This window comes from Saccostrea cucullata, unplaced genomic scaffold, assembly GCF_032062105.1.
Source record: "Saccostrea cucullata isolate Sc308-1 unplaced genomic scaffold, CSIRO_AGI_Scuc_v1 ctg2885, whole genome shotgun sequence".
NCBI classification, from domain to species: Eukaryota; Metazoa; Mollusca; class Bivalvia; order Ostreida; family Ostreidae; genus Saccostrea; species Saccostrea cuccullata.
The window spans coordinates 29129-47928 of record NW_026934323.1 but is presented as its reverse complement, the minus strand read 5'-3'; positions in this window follow the sequence as shown (position 1 = coordinate 47928).

The window sequence follows — 18800 nt, the reverse complement described above, 5'->3', positions numbered from 1 at the left end:
ATTTACATGTATTTAATTGCGTGTGGTACATTTAAAGATCATGCGATAATGTTAATCTTTAAACAAGACGCCCATGGGCCTGATAGGTCACCTGAGTATCATGTAACAACTTTCAAACAATTGTTTTAAACCAGAGGCCATGAAATTCACAATTTTAAAAGAGGCACCATTGCTTATTATAATTATAAACTTGACGTTCTTACTACCCAGAAGTAGATCAGGGTAACAAAGAGAAAATGCACTTCCACTTTATAACCAGTTTTTCAGCTCACCCCAAAGGAACCACTGACCCTGGGGTCACATATTCCAAAATTTTGCCAATTTTGTCATAAAAAAAAGATTGATACCAACGAACAGATTTCAACGCATACATTTTCAGACTATGTAACCCACCCACCCCCGACCCAGGGGTACATAAAAATATTTATTTTGCCAGATGCACCTTTCTTCATCATAAATATATATGTTTGCTTCCTTGGCATAAAACTCAGGAGCAAAGCAAAAAGATTTTCAAAGAATAAATGTATTTTTACTATATTATTAATAGAGCCCCACCCTAACACCAGAACCCCTGACCCTTGGGCCATGAATTTCACATTTTTTAGGAGGCACTCTTGCTCATCATAACTATGTACTTAGTTAGTATAATTAAAACCCAGCAGCAGAGAAGAGGATTTTTACAGAAATAATGCATTTTCAGTATATAATCTATATAGCCCCGCCCTAGCACTAGAATCCCTGACCCTGGGGCCGTGAATTTCACAATTTTGGTAGAGGACTCCATGCTGATTATATTCATGCCAACAGTTTGCCTGCTTGATGTACAGGAGTTCAGAAGAAGATTTTTAAAGATTGCAATGATGTTAGTTGTTTTGGCCCCAACCCTCAGGCCCCAGGGGGCAGGGACCGTAAAATTCACAATAAATGTTTCCCTTTACCCATAAATGCTGTATACCAAATTTGGTTGAAATTGGTTCAGTGGTTTCAGAGAAGAATCTGAAAATGTTCAAATGTTAACACACGACGCAAGACGACGGACGAAAACGAATAGCAATAGGTCAGAGTTACTCAGGTGACCTGCAAAGTATAAACTGATAATAGATTTCTTATCGCTCATAATCCATATGTTTTACCTGTTTTGATACTTATCTACGCGGTTTAATTAAAATAAGATGCACATGGTCAATATCGCTCACCTCAGTAACTTTGGTTATACAGTTCTTTACCAGATTTTCCCTCCTCTTATATCTATTGTGCCTCCGTCTTTACTTCAATAATTTAGAATCTACACTACCCCGGAATGCTTCCACATAAATGTTGGCTTTTATGCTTCAGGGGTTCTTGGGAAGAATATTTTCAAAGGTATTTCCTATATATTTTAATGTAAACAATTGATTCCCTATTGTGGCCTCACCCTATCCTAAAGGGTCATGATTTTAACAATCTGCACTAACCAAGGAAGCTTTTACATAAGTTTCAGCTTCCTGGCCAAGTGGTTCTTGAGAAGAAGATTTTTAAAGATTTTCCTCTATATGTCTATGTTTAAACTTTGATTCCCTATTGTGACCCCGCCAACCCCCGGGGTAATAGTTTGAACGATTTAGAATCTACACTACCCCAGGAAACTTTTACATAAGTTTCAGCTTTTCTGGCCCAGTTCGTTAGCAGAATATTTTTTTTAAAATTCTCTATATTTCTTTGTAAAACTTTGAATCTATTCTACCCCAGAATGATTTTACATAAGTTTAAGCTGTTCTGGTTCTTGAGTAGATTTTTTAATGACCCAACCTATTTTTGTCTTTTGATCATCTCCCCTTGTAAGGAAGTGTGGCGCTTCATTCTAACAATATAAATTTCCCTTCTCCCAAGGATGCTTTGTGCCAAGTTTGGTTAAAATTGACCCAGTGGTTCTTGAGAAGAAGTCGACAATGTGGAAATTTACAGACGGACGGGCTGACGCACAGCTAGACAGACGGACGGACAAAAAGCATTCGACTCAAATGAGCTAAAAATGATTAAATATCGGATAGTGTCCACCCTTTTATATCTGTAAAACACGACTTAATTATCTCAGAAAATAAAAGTTTCTCTTTTAAGTTTCTTATCTTTCAAAATGTAAATTATATTTAACTTCAATTTCAATGAGTCAGGTTTCATTTTCAGATGCATTTTATGATGGTTTCTTATTTAACTTTATAATGAAGTATTATTTATATTTTAAGTCAGGTTCGTCTTCCAATCTTCATGTTATCTTGGCCAAAGGACATTTTCCCTATGTGATACCTTTTCATTTTTATTTATTTTTGGTAGGTACAATGTACATCAATTGGCATAAAAAATTATAAACTTATTTGAAGACGACCTTTTCTATTCTAACCATTTAGAATTTCATAATATGTATATGTCTATGTATGTATACGCTGCATGTATCATGTTCCTAAAAATCTCAAAACATCAAAATGAAATGTAATCTATTTCATTAAATTTGAGGTATAACGAAGTAACCTATTATATCTGTATATTTTTTCCTTTGTTCTTTGCTTTTCTTAATTTAGATAAAGTACTCTTACAGACAACATTTTATGTCATGATTACTTTGCAATATACTTTGCATATTAAGGAATTGCTGTTGGTTTCCTGAAGTAATCATTGTCGTGAAATACAAAATCTGACAGTTATTCCTTAAATTTACATGATCTTGATGTCTCAAATCTACGTGCTGCAAACCACTCTTCTGTCACTATTTTTTTCCGTCCTGCACGGGATTTTTATTGACCTATCGATGAACCAATAGATTTCTGTAGAAATAAAGTACATTCAATTTTAATAGTTTAATCTCGGACATTGGAAATGCAATTATTATGATGAAACTTTCATGGTTGTATATTTTGTTGTGCTTTATTAACTAGCAGATTTTGAATTTTGCTAGGTCACGGGAAAGCTGGATTTACAATTTGATGTAAATTTTGCATTTGCATCTACGAAAGAATTCTAAATTTACAACAAAAATATCACTATCGAGAGTCTGACAAGAACAAAACGGATTTAAAGAGCACAGATTCTGAAATGTAAAAGATGGAATTAACAATGATAGATAAGATTAATATGTTATTATCTTTGAGATTTCTGTTTTCATCACAGCAAAATTTTCATAATCATTGAGATAACAATTATCGTGAAAACAAAAATAGTTTCGTCCAAGGTAAGAATAATACAGTGCAAAATGCACCATAATCATCAAAACGTTGACAACCACAGTTGCCGCCACATTGAACGTCACCACAATCACAATTACTGCAGGCAACGCAATTCCCGCAATCACCAAAGTCGACATCCGCCTTTGTTAACTTCTTAGAACAACCACTCAACTACCTGTTAAAACAGCAATTTAAATTTACCCTTTCTTCTACAGGTTAATAAATGTCCATGTAAACCTTTATGCAATATTAGTAATTTTTCAGCATCTGTCTACTATTGCATCGAGAGGACATACCAGTTTGGCTTTGTTATACCGGTATATTATTTCCCCATTTTTACAACGCAAGAGATATGAAATCAATGTGTTATTTCATTCTAATTGAGTTACAAAAATCAATTCTACATTTTAATTGTTACATTCAGATTATAAAATACAGGGGCACACTATATGAAAGTTAACATATCACTTTTTTCACTTAAACAAAACAGGGTAAATCTCATGTGATTACAAAACGGATTTTGTTTCCGTGGAGAAAACACGTATGCATATGTTAAGACCTCAATAGTCTGTTTCCAAAGAAATATTGCTCAAAAGTTATTTAGAAAATTCCCTTTAAGGGAATATATATGTATCTTTGTAGAAGAAGGCTAAAGCATCTAATTGTAAATAAAACATCGAACTATATAAACCGAAACCTGAAAAATCTTATTTCCTTGAGAATAAAATAATGAGAATTTCAAACTCATAGGATCTTAGTTAATGACGCATCTATGTTAGCAGATCACTGAATTAGATTATGAGTTAACTGTAAATATAACGATTACCTAGTCTTATTTACCACAGTGACGTAATTAATTGTTTATACAAAATTGTCAATATCTAACTATATATAAACAAAAACAATTCATTGAACTCTTTGTTAATGTTTTAGGTCATTGTCCTTATATATAAGAAAGTGTGTTAAAGTTTCTCCTCTAATTGTATAACCCAGAGTAAAACATTTTTATCCTTGATATGTATAGAGGAGATCCAGATAACAGGAGTTTACTGTCTCTATAAAACCTTGACATGGAAATTCATGAATTTAAAATCTACTTTCAATTTATATTGGTAATGCGTTTTCTAGACCAGGAATTTAATTTTCATTAAATAAGATTAACTTTTATATAGATCGAAGAAGGATATGGTGATAACAGTATTCAATATCCAAAGTCAAAAATACAAAATAGGACCAGAGCGAACGCGAACCTCCGAAAGGTCAGAGGTGGGATCAAGTGCCATGGAAGAATGATCATACCCTATGGTCACACCTACTGTGTCCTCCTTTTCTTGATCGGGAAATTCGTTATTAATTTTTCATAAAAAGTCATTATTTTATATTTGTAATTAACACTGCTGGTATTGTGCAAATCGAGAAGAAAATTGTTTCGTATACTCTCTACCATTGGCACCTTTATAGTACGAACAATGTTATTACAAATTCACAGATAAGCAAACCTTTCTTGGATCCCAAGCTGTATAAATTTAACACATTCCTTACACGGATATAACCAATTACAGATAGAGCAAAGTTATTTCATAGGTGTCAATGACTTTGCTAACACTTAGTTTTACTGTCTTTAAGAAATAAGGTATCATTTTTAAATATCTATCGAGCTATAAATACGGGTTGGTCACAAGATTAAATTCCATAAAGCCCAAAGGGCTTTATGATAAATTTAATCTTGTACCAACCCGTATTTATAGCTCGATAGATGCTATAAAATGATACCTTATTACTTATGTTAACATTTGTGACTTATGCAAACTTTATATTTGTCTGATTTGGACTCTTAGCGTGTGGAATGCATTATTTTTCAAACTGAACACGCGTCGACCCTTTATGACGTCACTGATAAATTACATCAAACGATTATCCATACGCACATTTATGACCTCTTGGCCCAGAACCTGTATAAAGTTATAGACACGCATTTCTTTCAGTAGTGTTATATAAAGGAAAGCATTTGCAAATGTAAATATTTGAAATAACACAGTAAAAATTACTTTCCAGAGAGCAAATTAATTAGATAGTCATTTTAAGCAATTGGATTGATTTCTAATGTAAAAGTGCTCAACGTAGAATATTTATGTAAATATATTTTACAGTGTTTTTTTTTTCTCATATGCTTGCATTCCAATGAAACATAAAGGACTACATGACGAATTTGATTGCTAAGTGGATAAATTTAACGTTGACTTCATAAAACGTTATTCGGCGCTATAAACACAAAACAATGTGTTTTTATGTAAAATATTCCTAGAAATTTGCCAATAATAAGCAAATTTATTTTGGAGGTTTTACATCTGGTGTCTCCAGAACGTTGACACAGGCGGCAATTTATTTGTGTAAGATTGCCAAATGGTTTACGTCTCTTAAACTGTTGTTTTGCCTGATTAAATTTGAATAATATGTACTTATTCAAATTTGAATTAAACGAACTATAGTTCATATCTTTCTTTACCATTTCTTGAAGCAATACAAAAATGTTCCATCAATTCTATGTACGAATACTGTTTTGGATAAATTATCTTCTTGCTTTCACAAAGAGTGATATGGTATTAATGAGCAAGACGATATTACATATCTTATATACTTATTTATAGAATCAAAATCCGCACCACGTATACATATTCAAATGTTGTGATCAAGCGATTTATAAAGCGTAAACTATCCCAAGTTATGATATATCGTAAAACATAAGTTGATATTAGCTTCATTCCTTAAATATCCTACATTTTACCCAAAACTACAGTACTTGGCCAAAAGTGAGTCATAATTTTATTTTTCCACTACATATTTCATTGAAAGACACATTTTTATGCCCCCGTAAACGAAGTTTCGGGGGTATATAGTTTTTGTCGTGTCTGTCTGTCTGTCTCTCTGTATCTCTGTCTCTCTGTCTCCCTGTCTCTCTGTTTGTCCGCAAAAACTTTAACCTTGCCAATAACTTTTGATTTAGTGGAGCTATGACTTTCATATTTCATATGTGTATTCCTTGTGACAAGACCTTTCTTTGGGTACCACCAAATTTGACCTTTTGACCTTGACCTTCCAGTTTGACCGACTTATACATGAAAACTTTTAAAATTGTACTTTGACCATATCTTTTGAACAGTAGACACCAGGACATTTATACTTCACATAAGTAATATTTGTTGAAAGACCTTTCACTGAATACAAACAACTTTGACCCTTTGACCTTGACCTTGTAGATTTTCTTACTTGTGAAAAAACTTTAACCTTGGCCATAACTTTTGAACGGTAGGGGATAAGGCTTTCATACTTCATACATGTCATTCTTGTGAGAAGACCCTATATTGGATACTAAGAGTTTTGACTCTTTTTCCTTGACCTTTGAGATTGACCTACTTTGAAAAAGCAAACCTTGACCATAACTTTTAAAGTGTTAAGGCCAGTGCTTTTATGCTTTACATATTTGATTCTTATGTCAATACCTTTCATTTGATACCAATAAATTTGACCCTTTGACCTTTACCTTGGGGTTTAACCCACTTTTACATAAAAATTTTAAAATTTTACTTTGGCCATTTCTTTTGAACAATAGACACCAAGACATTTATACTTCATATATGTAATGTTTGTTAAAAGACGTTTCAGTGGATATCAACAACCGTGACCTTTTGACCTTGACCTTGTAGATTTCCGTACTTGTGAAAAAAACTTAAACCTTGGCTATAATTTTTGAACGGTAAGGGATAGGGCTTTCATACTTCACACATGTAATTTTTGTGAGAAGACCCTTCATTGGATACCAAGAATTTTGACCCTTTGACCTTGACCTTTGAGATTTACTTAATTTAAAAAAGCAAACCTTGACCATAAATTTTAAAGAGTTGGGGCTAGTGCATTCAGACTTAACATATTTGATCCTAATGACAAGACCTTTCATTTGATAACAATAACTTTGACCCTTTGACCTTGACCTTGGAGTTTGACCTATTTTTAAGAAATTGAACGTTAACCATACCTTCTGAATGGTTAGGGCTAGTGCTTTCATACTCTTCAAAAGTGGTTTATGTGGCAAGATCTTTCATTTGATACTAATAACATTGACCTTTTGACCTTGACCTTGGAGATTTTTGTAATTATCAAAAAAACTTTAACGTTAGCTTACTTTCAAATTTCAAAATTGTTTTCCAGTGAGAATACCCTACTTTTGGTACTACTGAATTAAATTTTCATTCAAGAAAAGCTTAATCTTTGCTATGTTGCCATACGTCGGCATCAGTGTTTTACAAACACATCTTGTTCTAAAATATCATTGCAGTGTCAATTGTTGTTTCTTTTTAATATCTAAAACACAATAAAATGCAGAATTTGGCGTAGTTTCTTCGTCTTATTATGTTCCCCAAACGAAGTTGGGGAACATATTGTTTTTACTCTGTTTCTTATTATTATTAAGGTCTTCCGTCTTCACGGAAGACCTTATAGTGATTCTACTGTTTCTTATTATTCTTATTATTATTATTTTTTTTGACAAAATTTTGTGCAGGCGATTTCTCGAAAACTATTCAGTGGTTTTTCATGAAACTTTCACAAAATATGCGTCATTATATGAAGTTGTTACATCCGAAGAGTACTTTGGAAAATTCGCTTCTGGTGCCAAGATATGGGAAATTTCCTGATTTTAAAATGCGATTTTGTCGCGCACTTTTATCGAAAATGGCTAAGGATATAAACTGGAGACATATTGGAGATGATAGATCATGACTTTGTGGATTGCAGAATCGCCTTTTCGTGCGTCGTCAGTACTTCCGTTCGTTACAAGATGCAAATTTAAAAAAATCGTATTTTCAAACTTTTTTGTTTTTCAGTATTTTTCATTTTTATTTGGTGTGGTAATAGAGGCCCTCCTTATAATGCTTATTATTTAATTTGTTTGAATGTTGATAAATCTAAAGTCTAGATATTTGCATTCAAAAATCTGAAGCGGGTCCAAAATGGCGGCTGTCTCTGTCAACTCCGCCATTTCGCAAGTAGGGGCTTATGGAGGCAGCTGAGCGTTTGATTAAACCATTCTGACATAAGGAAACATGAAATGTAAAAAACTACTTCGACTCTCACGTAGTAGTGAAATGGTTGGAGGAGTTACCTCCCGTTGCTTGTTTATATTATAATAGATAATCAATGTAAATATTTTAATCAATTGGTCAATTGACTAAAGAATTATACAAGTATTATTGTTAAATGATGTTCTGTTAGAAAATAATAATAGTGTTGCCAAAAGAAAGGCAATCTGTTTTATTTTATTATTATTATATCTGATAACTTATGATCATTGATTAAGTTGAGGTACAAGGGGGGCAGTATAGCCAACTGGCTTGTGCCTTCACTTTGGTACAGAAACCAATTGGTTTATCAATCAAATAGGATTGTGCAAAGTTGCCGTAGTCAGTGACTAGTTAAAATGTAGCTGTTTGACATTAGCTATAGGTTTGTCATTAAAACAGAGAAGCTCTTACAAAGTTAAATCATACTGTGTAAGTATATTGCCACTTGGCTAGAGTTAAATAGGCAACTTGGTAAGCAGTTATACACCAGGCAGATGTTAAAGGCTAAATCAAGAGGTACCATGCAGATAGATGTTGACTTATATAGTCAGTTTTACGAGTATAGTGAGGCAATTATCATATGGCACCAGGCAGGTGCCGGTATTAACTGAAGATATATAATTATACAAAGCACTTAGGTCATTTGATTTTAAGACACCAGACAGGTGTCATATTATTATTTGTATATATTGCATTCAATCATATCCCCAGTAAAACTCGGTAATCCGAGCACGGACCTACTGACCGCTCAGATCCGACACGTTACAGTAGTACGTTGCAACTGAGTGTCAATCTTAAAACTTAATTTCCGTTTCACTGCTTTAGTGTAACTGGCCTAGATATGATATGTAATGTGTATAATGTGTTACATATACTTTCTTAACGTCAAAATAAAATAAAGGCGCTAAGAATGTTTTATTCTAAAAATTTAATTGATGCTATCATACCTATCTAATAGATCAGTCCAAAGAAAAGGCGCGAATATTTACTCGTGGCGTTTGGCGCGAAATTATGAATGCTTTTTATAATTCTTAGACAGGTGAACTGTTGCAAAAGTACCGTGGTATACACAAGTATATTTAGAGCAGTACTCCCAATGGCTTAATGGTTAGCGCGTTGGGGATATAAAAGTAAAAAAAAAAGCGCATTAGCGTTGGCGACATGGTTTCAATCCTCCTTGTGACCAAAATTTTGAATCTCTTTTCAGCTCGATTTTACGTGGGTTTCTTTTCCTAAAACGGACGGAAGACCTCTCGTTGCTCGCAACGAGATCGTATCTAGTTATTATTATTTTTCTTCTCGGGAAAATTTTGTCCGCGAATGATCTTGTAAAGTACACATCCGATTAAGGGGAAACCTTTTTAGGGTAAGTAGGCAAGTTTTGTAGATTTGCGGAATCAAGGTCATTTTGCGCGCACGTGCTTGCAAGAGCGCGCACGTGCAAAACTTGAAATGACCAATATATAATGGATATAACCGTAACTTTTCTATTTTTTGACGAAATGTTTTGAAACTCATAATGTAAGGATATATGAGATGTATGCACAAGATGACATGTTCAAAATAGCAAGATCGCACGTGCAAGCACGTGCGCTTCGCTCTGATTGGCTGAAACTAAAGTCTCAATATCTTTCTTGTTTTTTGATAAAATCATTTGAAATTTTGAACATAGTCATACATTAGGGAGATCTACAGCCCATAATAAAAGAAATATCATGAAAGCATGTGCATGCACGTGTGCTTGCAAGAGCTCGCACGTGCAACACGAGAAATGTCCAAAATAATTGATACAGACGTAACTATTTCAATTATTGATGATATGCTTTAAAACTCATATTAGAAGTATATATTAGAAGCATAGACAAGATGACATGGTCAAAAAAGCAAGATCTCACGCGCATGCACGTGCGCTTCGCTCTGATTGGCTGAAACTGAAGTCTCAATATCTTTCTTGTTTTTTGACTAAATCCTTTGAAATTTTAAATATAGGCATGTATTAGGATATCCTACAATAAGATATATAGCAATTATCATGAAAACGCGTGCATGCACGTGCGCTGCAATCTGATTGGCTTATGCTTTAAATAGCTATAATTCCTTTGGTTTTCAACCAAACAGGATGGTATTTGAAACATGGATAGATATAATGGACTTCTACAAGAAGACATGGTCAACATGCACATGCATACACGTGCATGTACGTGCGCTGCAATCTGATTGGCTGAAACTTTGAACAGCTATAACTCCCTTGGTTTTCAACCAAACGGGGTGGGATTTAGAACATAGATAGATGTAATGGACTTTTACAAGAAAGTATGGTCGCCATGCTCATGTGAGCACGTGCGTGCACGAGAAATGAGTAAAATCAAAAATACACTTGAATTAGCGTATTTTTTAATACTTTTGGATTAAATACTTTGATATTTAGTATATTAAAATCTATAGATTGTAAAGACAAGATTATATGGTCATTACCCTCGTGCATTCACATGCGCACGCGTGCAATGCTAAAATTTGAATGAAATAGGTACACTTCTGGGTAAACGTTGTTAAAGTCTCAAATGCATAGAGTTTGTCTTATTTAATGAAGCTTATAGGGAATATGGCACCAAAGGGGAGTTGGGGAGCGTTTGGGGAACATCTGTAACGGTCCCCGTTACAATTAGCACTAGTTTCAAAATAATTTTAACTTTATGCATTACTGTGAAATCACATGTCAAGTGCAAAACAAAAATTTTAAGACTCAAATTTGTTAGGTCGGGATCTGGAAAAGACGTAACACTTATCATCTCGTCTTGAAAAAAATAAGTTTTATTATTCTTATACCACATAGTGAAGCTCCAGATTTATAGATACAACAGGATTATGCCCAGCTTCATCTTGTGAGTACACCATGAACGAACAAAGGTACTGTTTTCATTAGTGTTTGTTACTAAAGTCAACCAGACACTATCCAACATGGCGACGCCCTTGATGATCGTTCTGAATTTTCTCTGTCTCATAAATTTCTGGACAATTGTTGAAAACCCGATCCCTGAACATTCCAGCTCTTTTGAAATAAACTTTTCAACACCATCTGCAATTGTATTTTATGCTACATATGGCAAATTAGAACTGAAAACCCCAAAAAGAAATGCAGCTTTTGTTATACTACTCATTTTGAGTGGGGATATATCACTTAATCCTGGACCACCAAAGGAACCATGTGGTGGCTGTTATAAACCTGTGGCTTCTACTCACAGAGCCGTCTTTTGCGAGTCCTGTTACTATTGGTGGCACATGAAATGTGCAAACATCTTGCCATCACAGTACTTGGAACTAGGTAATTCGGATGTTCCTTGGACTTGCAGACCCTGCTCGACATTTCACTTTTCTGACTCCTTTTTTGAACATGAATTATCCCTATTACATAACACAACAATAGGTGAAAATCAAGATGACGTACTGGGGCCAGACATACATAGCTCAAATGATGATATTTTTGAGGAATTGGTGAATATCCGACAAGCCAAACCAGCTAATCTACTATGTCGATACTTGAACATTAATAGTTTAAGAAATAAACATGAATATGTAAAAGATCTACTGTACAGAAATATTGTGGACGTTCTATTCATAGCGGAGACCAAAATTGACCACTCTTTTCCTGACGCTATGTTTAAGGTTGATAATTATAACTTGTGGCGAGCAGACAGAAACATACATGGAGGAGGATTAGTGGCTTACTTAAGATCAGACCTTGTAGGTGACAGAATGAAAAGTTTAGAGTTTAAGGAAATCGAATCAATAGGTATTGAAATCATGGTAGACAAAGAAAAATGGTATTTATGTGGTGTATATAAACCCCCAAGTATGACAGATAATGCTTATAGTATTGATTTTAGCCAAACTGTTGATAAAATTATCACAATGTATGAAAATTTCACTTTTATTGGTGACTTAAATTTTAATTTTCTAGACAATTAGAAAAAGGCTGTGTTGGTAGATCTTTGTGATGTTTTTGATCTTAAAAATTTTATAAGCAAACCTACCTGTTTTCCAAAGAACTCTGAACCATCTCTTTTAGATGTTGTGTTAAGTAACAGTAAAACAAAATTCTCTAAAATTGGAAATTTTTGTACAGGCATCAGTGATGTCTACAATTTTATCTCTTTACAACTTAATTGTGTGCTTCCAAGAGTGAAAAACAAAACTAAGATTTTAAGGAGCTTCCGTAATTTTGATTTGGATAATTTTTGCAAGATCTAGAAAGCCAGAATTTAGATATATCAGATAACAAATGTAAAGAAGGCTACAGGTATTGATGGTATATCATCTAAATTACTCCATTTAGCAGAGCCTGTTATAGCAAAACCTATTACAAACATTATTAACTTGTCTTTATCATGTTCAATTTTCCCTGACAAGTTTAAAGAAGCTCAGGTTTCACCAATTCATAAGAAAAATAGTGCTCTTATTAAAGACAATTACAGACCTGTCAGTGTGCTCCCTGTTGTTTCAAAAATTTTTGAAAAAGCCATTGAAATACAATTGTCTGATTATTTTGAAAAAAAAAAATTAACCCATTTTTGGCCGCTTTTAGACCAGGTTTTGGATGTCAATCAACCCTCTTACGGGTTATTGGGGACTGGAAACATGCCCTTGATAAGAATGAATATTTAGCCGCGATCTTAATGGATTTATCAAAGGCCTTCGACTGTCTTCCCCATGATTTACTTCTCTTAAAGCTGAAAGCATATGGCTTGTCCAGTCCAGCATTAGATTTGTCAAAGAGTTATTTATCAAATAGGAAACAGTGTGTTAAGATTGGTTCCCATTTAAGTGAAATGCTGGATATTCTAAAAGGGGTTCCTCAAGGATACATTCTTGGACCTGTATTCTTTAATATTTTTATTAATGACCTGTTCTTTTTTGTCAAGAAGTGCACTCTTTATAATTATGCAGACGACAATACTTTAGCAAAGTCTCATAAAACTCTGCAAAATGTTATTAGTTCTTTACAGGAAGACAGTCTCTCTCTCTAATTAAATGGTTTTCAAATAATAGAATGAAGGCAAATCCTGAAAAAATTCAAGCAATCGCAATAGGGGCTAAAACACAAAAACGACAAATCTCTTTTGACCTGGAAAATGTCATCAAATGTGAAGATGAAGTTAAACTTTTAGGAATTACAATTGATTTTAAATTAAATTCTAACACTCATATTTCAGAGATATGTAAGAAGGCAGCGAGACAACTAAATGTTTTGAAACGGATTGGGAAATATCTAAATAGATTGGGAAAGCTTACCATATACCATAGTTTTATTATGTCAAATTTTAGTTATTGCCCTCTGACCTGGCACTTCTATAGCGAAAAAAATACTCAAAAAATCGAGAAAATTTAGTTAAGAGCACTGCGCCTTATTTATAATGATTATGAAAGCTCAAATGAACAATTATTGGAAAGATCCAAATTGCCCTCCCTAAAAACTAAAAGAATGAGATTACTGGCATTAGAAACATTTAAAATTATTAACAAAAAGAGCCCACTCTTTCTTCAAGATCTCGTCACAATTAAAGAAAACTCATATAATTTTAGGTATTCTAAAGTCGCAGATATTCCTAGACCAAAAACTACAAGGTATGGAAAAGGTTCTTTCAGATATGAGGCAGCAAGGACATGGACTACCCTTCCTAATGATATCCGAAATACCACATCTTTTAATTTATTCAAGAATTACATATCTTCCTTTTGTGGATATCAAAAATGTAACTGTAGTGTATGCAAAAACCAATCCATGCTGCTTTTGTCTGCGAAGCCTTCCTAAATGTTTCTTTTGCAATCATTTGAATTTTTTGTGTGTGTACGCTTTTCTCTCTCTCTCTCTCTCTCTCTCTCTTCTGTTATTATTATTTTGTTCTGTGATGTCCTTATGTGTTCAAAGCATATGAACAGTTGCATGCTTTCTATGTTGCTTTCGTTGTTGTTTTCACTATATGTAATGTACTGTACTGCGCTTAATGGATGTTCTTACTTTAAACAGTCATATATTATTTATTCTTTTCAATTATTATTTTAATCAACATGATCATTGCTTATTAGGACTGTGATATCCATCCGTGTGCAAAACAATTTATACTGCTTCTTCTATTTTAGTTTATTCTTTGTAAAAGGTGATAGTATATGTGATTTTTGTTTTCTTTATAGCCTTAAAGTGTCATTTTAAATGGCTTCATTTAAATTATCTTTTGTTTTCCTAACAATGTATATTTTTACTAATATTTATCTTTGTGTAAATATGTTAAAGTCGGTTAAAGAGCTCACCACAGCTCATGTTATTTCTGTTGATTTGTATATATGTGCCGACTATAAATAAAAATTACTTGACTTGACTTGACTTGATAAGAAACCATACAAACTTGAGGTTAGAAAAATTTTATCTTGACAGTATTTTATTATTTATTCTCAATAATTTAAGTAAGGATATGGAGATCTCAACGTCCATTAAACAATATACAAAATAAGAGCAGAGCAAACACAGACCTCCGAAACAGAGGTGGGATCAGGTGCCACCTGCCGACCGGTCACATCTGCCGTGTGCTTGTTGTCATGATCACGAAGTATAATTTTGTTCATCATTTAAGATAAGAAAATTTGAATAAATCTACAGGTTTCGGTGTAAAAATCATGAAAATTGAGCTAAAATTGACTTCACAGCAAGTTTATATAAAAATACGTTTTTCAACGAAATAGTGTAAAAATAAAATTATGACTCACTTATGGCCAGGTACTGTATGTTCTCTAGTGTTGGAAATATTAATTTTATAATTATGTCAGTTAATGAATATATATATAACAGATGTAAATATCCAATGGATTTACTTTAGCTAGCTGATATACTTTCAAAACACATCACATGTACTTGTACCTTTAAAAAGATTTAGTAATCCTTTAGCATTAAACATGTAACGTTTATTACATTAATTAAGAAAAAAATTAATCTAAAATCACTTACAGATCACTAACGTTAGGTTTACGAAATGCCATTCTCTGTAACCACTTAAACTTCGTTGCCACGCATGGTCACCGGTTTTGATGAAACTTCACCCATGCTTAGTACTTGACACCAGAAACAAATATCAAACAAAATTTCGTTGCTAAGTGTCTCGGTTGCTATGGCAACAGCCGGAAAAGTTTGAAAAATCGACATTTTCAGCCACTTTAAATCCTGACTGTGGCTTAATAAAAACTAGAAAGAGCAAACAAACCATTCTAACAAAAACATGACACCTTGATGTCACTTATACTGTGAAGAAACTGTTTAGAATATATCTCTAAGTAAGTGGTAACCAAGGGTACATTTGGAATACATTTAAAATGCTGAAATATGCTGAAAAACACTTCATATTCACTAATGGTAGGTGTTACATGCTAAAACTCAATCATTGACTTAAGAAAAACAATGAAAATGTTTGACCTTAAGTATATAAGTATAAGCAATATTATTTTATAAATAACTTTTATGGTTGCCATGGTAACACAGTGTAACCAAGCAAAACCAGTAACTAAGATTGGGTTAATGCTACTGTCTTGAGGAAAAACATGAAAATTCAAGACTGGCAAATATGCATCCTTAGGACCTTGCAACACCAAAACCATAAGAAAAATTGGGTACAATTGCTACTTTGTAGTGTTACCATGGAAACAAAATACCAGTGCTTAAAAGTGAATTTTTTTCCGCTGCATTAAGAATTAAATTGCCATTTAATCAAGAAACAAATTAAAGAGCTCAGCTGGAATAGTCTTATCTGTTAGTACTGAAGTTAAATATCATATATTGATAAAATTTGATGAATGAAACAACACTGTTGCTATGGTTACCAAGAATGGAAAATGTTCGATTTTTTTAACTTTATATCAATATTAAACCCTGTGTGCCAACTTCTTGCATCCACTTAGAGATTGGATGATAGTCAAAATTAAAAGTCAAGTTAGCTGTTAATAAATATCAATCATAAAAGTTTTGGGAATCTACATTAAAGTGTACGTATCCAAGGAAACAAAATATTTTTCAGGTTTTTAAGCATATATTTTCTGCTTATTTCCATAGCAACGCTCTATTTAAAGAATCTAATCTGAATTTTTTTGAAATGGGAAAATTTGGAGCACACCAACATCTTATAAAATTGATCATTAGTTATGAGGAAATGTGCTTTTTTTAAAAGATAGGATCATATTTAAACATACATAGTGTTACTTTGAAGGCTCTCTGGGGCATAAAAACCTTGGCAACCATTGCCAACCAAAATGAAATATCATATTTTTTCTTGGTATGTTTTTCAAGGCTCTTTTTTCTATTATTTGGTAACATTTCATTCTATAATTGCTTTTCATTTTTACGAGTATGACTTCATAAAATTCAATGAATATTTTTTTTACTTTTGAATACTTTGTTACTATAGTAACGTATGTAATAGTTGATTTACCAAACATGTTTATCATGCATTTGAGACATCTTACCTTCAACTTTTGGAAACAGTCATTAACACTTGTTTGCTTTGCTGCAAATGTTAACTATGGGGCTCTAGACATGTTAAAAAATGCCATTTTTCGAACTTTAAGACATGTTGCCATGGTAACTATAAAACATAGCAACCAATTTTTGCGTGATTTCAGTTCAGGGTATCAATGCCTTTTATCATAGAGAGTTTGGAGAAATTCTGAGACTATGCGTGCCACAGCTCCTATATAAAATTTCAAATCATTACAGAGAATGGCTCTTAACAATTACATGCATGATACAAGTCACAGTGATAAGAATAACACATGTAGAAAGTCCATGCGCCTGTAACTATAATGACAAAATATTTAAACAATATGAATTAACAGTCTTTAAAAAAAGTTTTAGGAGATCTCTTACCTTTCCAAAACACCCAGCACGTCTGCTGCAGCAGTGACGTCAAAAATGACGTACGATTTCATCCGATAAAAGAGAAAACCGTCCCGGAGACTAATGCGGAATTATTTTAATTTTACTCGAGAAGTAAGCCAAGCCCAATGAAAAGCAAATTAATTTATTCTTGATCAATTTTACCTGGTAAATGCATTATTACAGAAAAAAAAGTTTTTAGAAAGGAAAGAGGGGGGGGGTGGTAAACAGAGCAAAACTTTGCATAGTCATAAGTATAATTACAAACAGATGCTTTTGAATTTAATAATTTACATTTAAATTTATCTTGATATATGTATTTAAAATTGCAATTTTACATGAGTATAACTAGGGTAAATTAGTGAACATCATTTTGTAAAATTCTCATATGATCACTGTTTCATATTTGATGTATTCATATGATTCTCATATGCAGTGTACATTTGATTCTCATATGATCATCGTATAAGGGCAATGCATATGTGGATCATATGTGGCTAAATTGCCTGTGTAGGTGTAATGCAATATAATAGTACTATTTCTGCTATTTCTAAATTTTCAAAGAATATGTCAATAGAAAGAATGCACTTGAGAAAACATTGTCAGCCTAATTTACCATTTTATTTTGAAAATATTTTTCACTTTGAAAAATGTACAAAGGGAATTTACAACTATATAAACAAAAATGATTCAATTCCTACAGCAATTCCAAAGTGGAATCAAGAATTATCTCCCTTTGGAGTGACACATAGTTGTATAAAAGATGTTTTTAAAGTCTGTTTTAGACTACTTCTGACTCTTCTGACCGGTCACGGTAGCGTAATGGTAGAGCGTTCGCTTCGTGATCGGGAGGCCCGGGTTCGATTCTCGATCGCTGCGCCGCGTCATACCTAAAACGTAAAAAAAACGTAGTGATTGTTCCTTCGCCAAGCGCTCGGCACTGGAAGTTAAATTTACGGGTCTTTCAGCTATGACTTAAAAAACGTAGATCCCGTGTCACTGTAGGCGCTGGCACGATAAAAAACCCTCACTGCTCAATGGCCCTGAGTGTCGAGTATAGGTCAAAATTTGAAGTCCTTCGCCGACATACGTTGACGTCTCCATATGAGTGAAAAATTCTCAAGAGGGACGATAAACAGCATACAATCAATCAATCAATCAATCTGATTCTTCTGTGCAGTGGTTATAATATAGAATTTTACATAGGATCCTCCTTTTAGATTCTTATCTTAAGAAAATCAATATAAAAACTACTGATGTTTGTAAGTTTAGTACCCAAGAAACTGAACCTGTACTGCATGAATTTGTTCATTGTGATCATATAATATCATTATGGAGGAACTTGAATTTACAAATATACCCAACATGTTAGAAATGTTATCATAGGTGAATTATCACTTACTAATGATAATAGCATTGAAAACTTTATGATATTATACACAAAACAATATATATTTTTTTCATTTTTATTGCAAGCAAAAATACCTTGGTTTACTTGAAATTATTTGAAAATGAAATACAATATTGAAACATACATGTCTATCAACAATTAAAATCTACATTATTTTGAAGAAA